Genomic DNA, 7,425 nt, shown 5'->3' with positions numbered 1-7,425 from the left:
GTCAAAGGCAACCCTTGTGTAAGGCTTATTTTGATTATTAGAAGATGGCTTAGCAGACACTGCTAATACAGAAGGCTTAGAAGCAGAAAGAATTTCATTTTCAACATACGACTTAAGACGTATTTCTTCAGCCAATAACTCACTGACAACTGAGTCAACAGAAGGAAGTGGAGAACGATGCAAAATTGAACCTCTGAGTCCTTCAAAATCACTGCGAAGTGCCGTTAAAAATTGTACCAACCATTGCTGCTTTCTATGAGTAATATAGGCAGCACATGCCTTTAATTCTGTCGATTCTGTAAGGGCCAATTGATCCCAAAGATCTGTCATAGCAGAATAAAATTCCTGAATACTCATATTATTCTGATGAAGAGCTCGTATATCATTCTCCATTTGATACTGCTTTGCAAAATTTGACTGAGTGAATAATCTTTGCAGATGATCCCAAACCTCCTTTGCTGTCTCATACTTCGCCGACTCTCTACCTATGGAATGCTCCACAGAGTTGTTAATCCAAGCAATAATTTTTGAATTGTTTGTTTCCCAAGCATCTATCAAAGCAACATAACCCTCATTGGTATTCTCAGGTTTCACAGAAGTTCCACTAATGAATCCCCACATCTTTCTACCCTTAAGAAAATTTCTCATCACGTAACTCCAATACGAATAATTCTTTCCATCCAATCTCACATTCACAGACTGAAGGGAATCGTCTCTTTCAATAGTCATAATAAAAAAAAATAACAGATTCCAGAAATACCAAATTGCAGAAATACCAGCTCTGATACCATGTTAAACAATTCAAAAGAAAATAAAGAAAAAGGAGGAGGCTAGGGTTTCATTGATACTGCATTAATTAATTGAATGTTAAAAATGGTTTAACCTAAATACAAAGAGAATATATATAGGCTAAACAAAGGAAACTAAAAAGGACTATTCTACCCTTAATAATTAATAAATAATTCTATATTTCTTAACATTGGCAACTGACATATGAGGACATCTTCCTACATAATCAGCACAGAAAGTAGCTTATGTCCAAAGGTCCTATGTTAGTCTAATGTTTATAAACTATTTATAATTGGAAAAATTGCTTTTTATCTACGGGTTTCGTGTGATTCATAAATACTACTCATTCATTCACTACTCATTTCTATCTATTTATAATTTAAACAGTTCTATATATACACTTCCCAACATGCTTGGCAATGGTATTCCCCAATATGATAAGAATCCCCAACTGTACAAACTGAACTTTTCAAAATGGGTGTGCTCCCATGTTCATAAACTTCCCATTATGCTACTTATCACACAGCCTGTATTGACTTCTTCTACCCTGCAGTCAACAAGAAGTAAAATAAATTATAGTCATGCTACGTGTACATTTGGGTTGACACCTTGGATGACACTTCCCTCACATGAGGGTGGGGCTTGAGCGTAATAAAATAATCGCAGACCCCACCCATGGGTGGGGGTGTCAACCACCGGATGTACAAATGGCATTATTAAATAAATTATATTCACTAAGTGCATGTTCGACATGGCAATACTGGACAAGACTTGACGACATTACGATAAATAAGAATTTAACTAACCATCCAACTCTATTGAATCTTCCCTACCATATATGCACTAAATATCCCTATCTACAAACATTATTGCCTGCTGTTAATGTAGTTTGTGAGTTTGTCCATGTGTCTTCGTGTATATGGGCTGGGCTGGGCGGGGCGATAGACGTATGGATGTACGTTGAATTTTTCTTCTTGAACAGGGCCACATTGGCACCACTTGACTCCCCACCTATAGTGGCGCCCCTGTTCAAGTATCACAACCCGTATGTAAATACATCAATATACATTTCATTAATATACAAGGACAAGATGATACTATGAAAAGTGTCTCTTCATAAAAAGAGGCGTCAAACTTTCTTGCGCTAGCTGTCATGAATGAAGAATGTTGACCTTTACAAAAAGTGGGATGAAATGTATGCTGTTTTGAAACAGACTAGAAGACACAACGAATCTTTCTCCTCCGAAAACACCCCTTGGTGTTTCTGTTTGATTAATCTACTTTTGTTTTCTGTTTGTTATATTATATGTAAAATGTTCAGGCTGAGTGAGATTGGAATATTTATATGGTACATTATGTCAACACAACTATTTATAAAATACCAAAAGAATTAAAAGGAATGTCGGTCTCATTGTATAGTCAGAACCTTTTAATTTCAATACCATTGTCAACGCTTCTATCAATTTGTTTTTGATATCCATATTGGTTGTCCTTGACTCAATAAGAAACTATTTTTCCTTCACAACAAAAATATAGCAATAATGCCACTCTATGAGACAATTCAACGTGGAGAGTATTTATGTTCATCTAAAAGTCTTAACCAAAGGCTGCTAATTCATTCCCTGAGATGAACCTAATGATCTCTTCTTGTAATTTTATTCATAGCATTTTTTAGTTCGTAATCAAAAATACAGTTTGAAAATTCAGCAAGCCATTCTGATAATCTAGCAATATCCCATCATCACATCTTATTATTATTTTTATGTCAATGTTCATCAAATATCAACACTGCAATGAACACTTGAGCCTCAGTTCAATAGAGCATGTAATGATGAACATTCAGTATGGTATGCATCACTTCAAAGGAAAATTCTAGATTACCACTAAAAAAATGGAGAAATTAATGAGTAAAGACTTACTGTCTACAAAAGCAAGAGTCTATACGTGAGATCCAAAAAAAGATAACACTGAAAAACCTCGAGCGTATCTGGGGAATAAAGAACCATTTAAAAGCAACTTTTAAGCTTAGGCAAACATGCTTTGCCTAGTTGAATTCAAGAAAGGGCCAAGTTAGAAATTATAGTGACATGAAAGTAGTGGCAAATGAACTGAGCACTTAGCATGCTGCCCTCCATCTAAAATCACCACCCTATAAAAGATTTATTCAGGATTTGTAATTTACATTTTTAACTTATTTTTTAGTACGATGCACATGTTTGTTTACCTTACGATGATCGAAGTAAAAGACATAAGGCAGTTTATATGACAATTAGCAGATATGGTCTTCAGGCATCTTAAGGATTTTTCTTGTTCTATTGTTAACTTGTTTCTTTTCTTTGTATAGGATAAATTATGCCAAGTCTTTATTTGAAAAATATCGGTAGGTATTCATAGGAAGAATTGCAGTAGGTAGCTAAAGCTTTCCTTCTATGATTATTTGTAACCTTATAAATAGGATCTCTCGTTTTTTAATCACTAGACAAAAGAGTAGTACAAAATTGACAATCTATGGATATGGGAAAAGAAACATATGATAGAGATACTACTCACATATGATTCTGTTGAAAAGAGCGCAATGAAGGACAGTGGGTGGGAGTGCAGCCGAATTAATATTTTTCAATTTAGTAGTTTGTCTTAGCTTGTTAGAAGTTGTCCAATTAGTCAGGGAACAAAGGTAATACAGGAGCCTTCTGGAATGAATGTTACTGGCAGAATAAATGGGGGAGCGTTGTTTCATCTCAATCATGGAGAATCAGATTGAAAGTGAGGGAGAGAGGGCAGATCTCTTGAATATTTGTCCAAAATTGTAATTCCAGATCCATTTCATAGATTTACATACTTTGCTTACTTCTTTTTCAATACAATCTCACAGGTGCACACATACAATTCCTCTTCAATCCATCATTATCAATTTCACAATCAATTCAGAGTGGCCAATCTCTGTTTAATTGATCAGTAATCCACCCAATTAGCTTCCAGTTGCTGTTTAATCAATCAGAAAGTTTATCAAACGGTATCAGAGCATCATGTGGGGAAAATGGCAACAGAATATTTGGAAGATCGACTGGATAAAAGTAGAGTAAAAGAATGGATTGCAAAGACATATATCAGGTGATGAGTTAGGTGAAGTGTAAAGTGCAGGCAATGAACCACTTGGAGAGTATGGGTCTCTTTACTGGAAAATTTATCAATGATGGAGAAGATTTAGTTCCTCTGGCACGGAATCGGTTTACACCATGAATCCAGAGTAAGGAGACTAAAAATGCCAGTATTCTCTGGCAAAAATCCAGACTGGTGGCTGTATAAGGCAGATCAATACTTTTCAATGAATTCGATGTCTGATTGCATTCATACAACTAAGAAATAAAAACAGTTCTTTTAAGAGGACCACTCGTATAGCAACGAGTTCAGGGTTACTTATGATTACGTTCTTCAATAAGACATTCTCACAAAAACATTTTAGAACTGGGCAAAAATTCTGTCAAATAGATTCATCATTACTTGAAATGTTGATAGGTCATCATAGAAAGATTGAAAAGTTATTCTTAGTGAGAGCAGAACTGAATGATGTGGTTATATCGAAATGAAAGAAACAGCAAGGTGATTCGAGTTGATTAAGCTCGTGGAAATGTGAAGTTAAAGGAAGGAAATGGGAGATAGTAACTTGATGTGGAATTAAGTAACTAGCTACAGTAATAATGCAGTATTAGAGTAAAAGGATTAAAAGCTTGCCAAATAACAAAACAGGGCCAATAATTTCTCATGTCTACGTAAACAACTGCAAAAGCAAGCCCAAGAGCACTAAACCAACAATGAGCTGATCAAAGTATAACAGTGGCATTATTACTTTGAAGTGCGCCAACCAATCTCACTTAATTTTTTCTATGTTTATATGTATGTAAATCATAAAATATTAAATAAATGAATTCTTCTTCTCTCAAGCAGCTCGAAGTTGTAGATAGGCAATGCAATATGGTAGCTAAGCACACAACACAAGTCTCACTGCCACCATACTACGAAATTTCTCAAGCCATTGATGAAAAGTGTTCAACCTGCACATAAGAGAGCGTATAGAAGATAAAATGTAATTAATAGCTTCTTCCCCTTTCTAACAACTTGGGTTTTAGATAAAGGTGGTTTAACACGAATTTCTAATTAAATTTAATCCCTATCTGAATTGAGTTTTAGTAGAACAGGATATGGACTTTGTTGAGGATTTTTCCATGTTCCTTCACATCAAGATTAGAGATGAAATTTAAAACAAGAGTATTTCTAATTCCAACTTCAAGGCCGTAATATATAGAAAAGAAATCACTCGCAAAAAATAATAATTTGAATTTCTTGTTATTGTAGCTCCCAAAAGCATCAGCAAACCTATGCACAAACATAAATAAAGACAATGGAGCCAAAGAACCAAAAACCATCCAAATCAAAGCAAAAGTGAGTGGAAATTATGTACCTGAAAATGGTAGCTACTATAAAAGCAAAAGTCGGAATGAGCTTAAGCATGGCTGAAGCAAATAAGGCAGAGTTAATTCCATCATCCACACTCAGCTGCCAAGGACAAAATTAATACTTTCTTCAACATAAAAACTCCCAAACAACCAAATAAAACCTATTTTAAAAAACTCTCCAAAATAAGAAACTTTATTTAAAGCCCAGTTTCTTCATACAGTTCACAATTCAATGAATAAGCCATAATCTCAATTACGAGGGCAATCTAAGCTGCGCGGAAGTAAACACGCATTTACAGTGAAAGAAACAATTAGAACGGGAAAAAAATTGTTGTTGATAATGATACCTGTGGAAGAGATGAGATTGAGGGAGAAAAAGAAAATAGAGGATTGACATGGCTTCTTTGCTTACTAGCTAGCTACTGCTGCACTATTCAGGCTCACGTTCTATTCTGAACAATGAAACCATCAAATCGTAAATTCCAATAAAAACTAAGATCGCTTTTGGTTCGTCGTTTTCCAATCGTTTTCTGATTTTAGTTTTTGTAGTATTTCCGAGAACGAGGAAAATTTATAATCGAAAACTCAAAACGCGGAAAACATTCAAAATATGCCATTTTCTTCTCTTTTTGGGGGTGGGGGGGATGGTCAGCTGTACTTTTAAAATAAAATGTGATAATCTGATACAATTTAGTAAAACATAATAATTTTAAAACCTACAACATTTTTTAATTTCCATTATTATTTTTTTCTTGTTGATCAAAATTTGGAAAAACTATTATTTCTTTTTTTTTTATTGTCCAAGTGATAGCAAAATACATTCAGAAGGATAGACTAGCTATTTTCTTTACAACGATCCCTATTTTTTATCTATAATTTTATTATTTTATTTTTATAGCAAGAAAAAATAATAAACTCACCAAGTATAAAATATATATTATCTGATAATATATAAAAATAAAATTATTATGTTTTACTAATAATCAAATTAATTGAATAAATGTTATAAAACAATTTCTAAAAATTTATTATTTTATTTTTGTAGCACGAAAAAATAATAAATTTACCAAATTAAAAATATATATTATCTTATAATATATTAGCATGAAATTATTAACTTTTACTAAATAATCAAATTAATTAAATAAATGTCATAAAACAATTTTTAAAAATTTATTATTTAATTTTTTATTTTTGTAGTAAGAAAAAATAGTAAATTCACCAAGTTTAAAATATATATTATCTGATAATATATTGGCATAAAATATTATATTTTACTAAATAATCAAATTAATTAATTAAATGTCATAAATCAATTTCTAAAAATTTTAAACCAAATGTATTTTCTAAAGGATTCAATGAATTCGAAAGAATTGTACGAGGAGCCGTATGAGGTGAAAATCTCATGTACGATTCTGTTTTAAAAAACTGTTTTTCAAAATAACAAACGAAACACGTTTTTTGCCATTTGAAAAAATAGTCCCTCAAAATAGAAAACAAAAAACGCAAATGCAAACTAAACACACCCTAAATTTTTCATGAAGTTGATTTGGATGTAAGTGGATTCGTCATTTTGGTTTTGAATTGAATCAAACTGTTTTGAACTAGTTTGATTTAGATTTCAATTTTAGCAAACCCTTTGAAACAATTTTAAAAAATCTAAAAATAAATTAATTTAAATTTTTATCCAACCCAAATAAAACTAAATACATTACAGTTAAAAAGATAAATACATATTAGACATAGCCCAATACTTAAATAGACAATTATCTATCCTAATTAATTAATTAAAACATACCCAAATACGCATCAGACATCAAAGTTCTCAAATTGGATGAAGTGTTAAAAAACTGTTTTTGAATCATGTTAATTGATTATCCAATACAATTGAGTAGATAAGTAAATCTAAATTTTAATTCAAACTCATATTTCTTTCCTCCTATTAATAATTTTCTTGAATTTCAACTAAAATTTATGTCTGATTATTTTTTTTTATTTTTATTTTTTTGGGTTAATCGTTTTCTATATTTTTATTTTTAGCTATGTTATCTTGTTTTAATTTGCGCCCAATTTTCATTGGACAATATTTTGTTTCATTTTGGTGGAAATTAAATTCAAACAAGTACAAGATTTTCCCCTACATTGTTAAAGATGTATTATCTATATAAATATTCACAATTAT

At 32.0% G+C, this 7,425-nt stretch overlaps 1 long non-coding RNA gene across 2 annotated transcripts; it reads right to left on the bottom strand.

Annotated features, from left to right (window-relative positions):
- Nucleotides 1–975: 975 nt before the first annotated feature.
- Nucleotides 976–5,794, bottom strand: LOC111395537. Of its 2 annotated transcripts, XR_002702808.1 has the most exons (4): nucleotides 5,591–5,794; nucleotides 5,249–5,343; nucleotides 1,623–4,841; nucleotides 976–1,336 (listed from the first exon to the last, which is right to left on the bottom strand). It is a non-coding gene; the product is annotated as an uncharacterized LOC111395537 (long non-coding RNA). The 2 variants fall into 2 exon arrangements; XR_002702807.1 differs by having other exon boundaries at nucleotides 976–1,814.
- Between the last annotated feature and the right edge of the window lie 1,631 nt (nucleotides 5,795–7,425).

Source organism: Olea europaea, chromosome 1 (genome assembly GCF_002742605.1).
Source record: "Olea europaea var. sylvestris chromosome 1, O_europaea_v1, whole genome shotgun sequence".
In the NCBI taxonomy this organism is placed as follows: domain Eukaryota; kingdom Viridiplantae; phylum Streptophyta; class Magnoliopsida; order Lamiales; family Oleaceae; genus Olea; species Olea europaea.
This window is presented reverse-complemented; position numbering and strand designations above follow the sequence as displayed.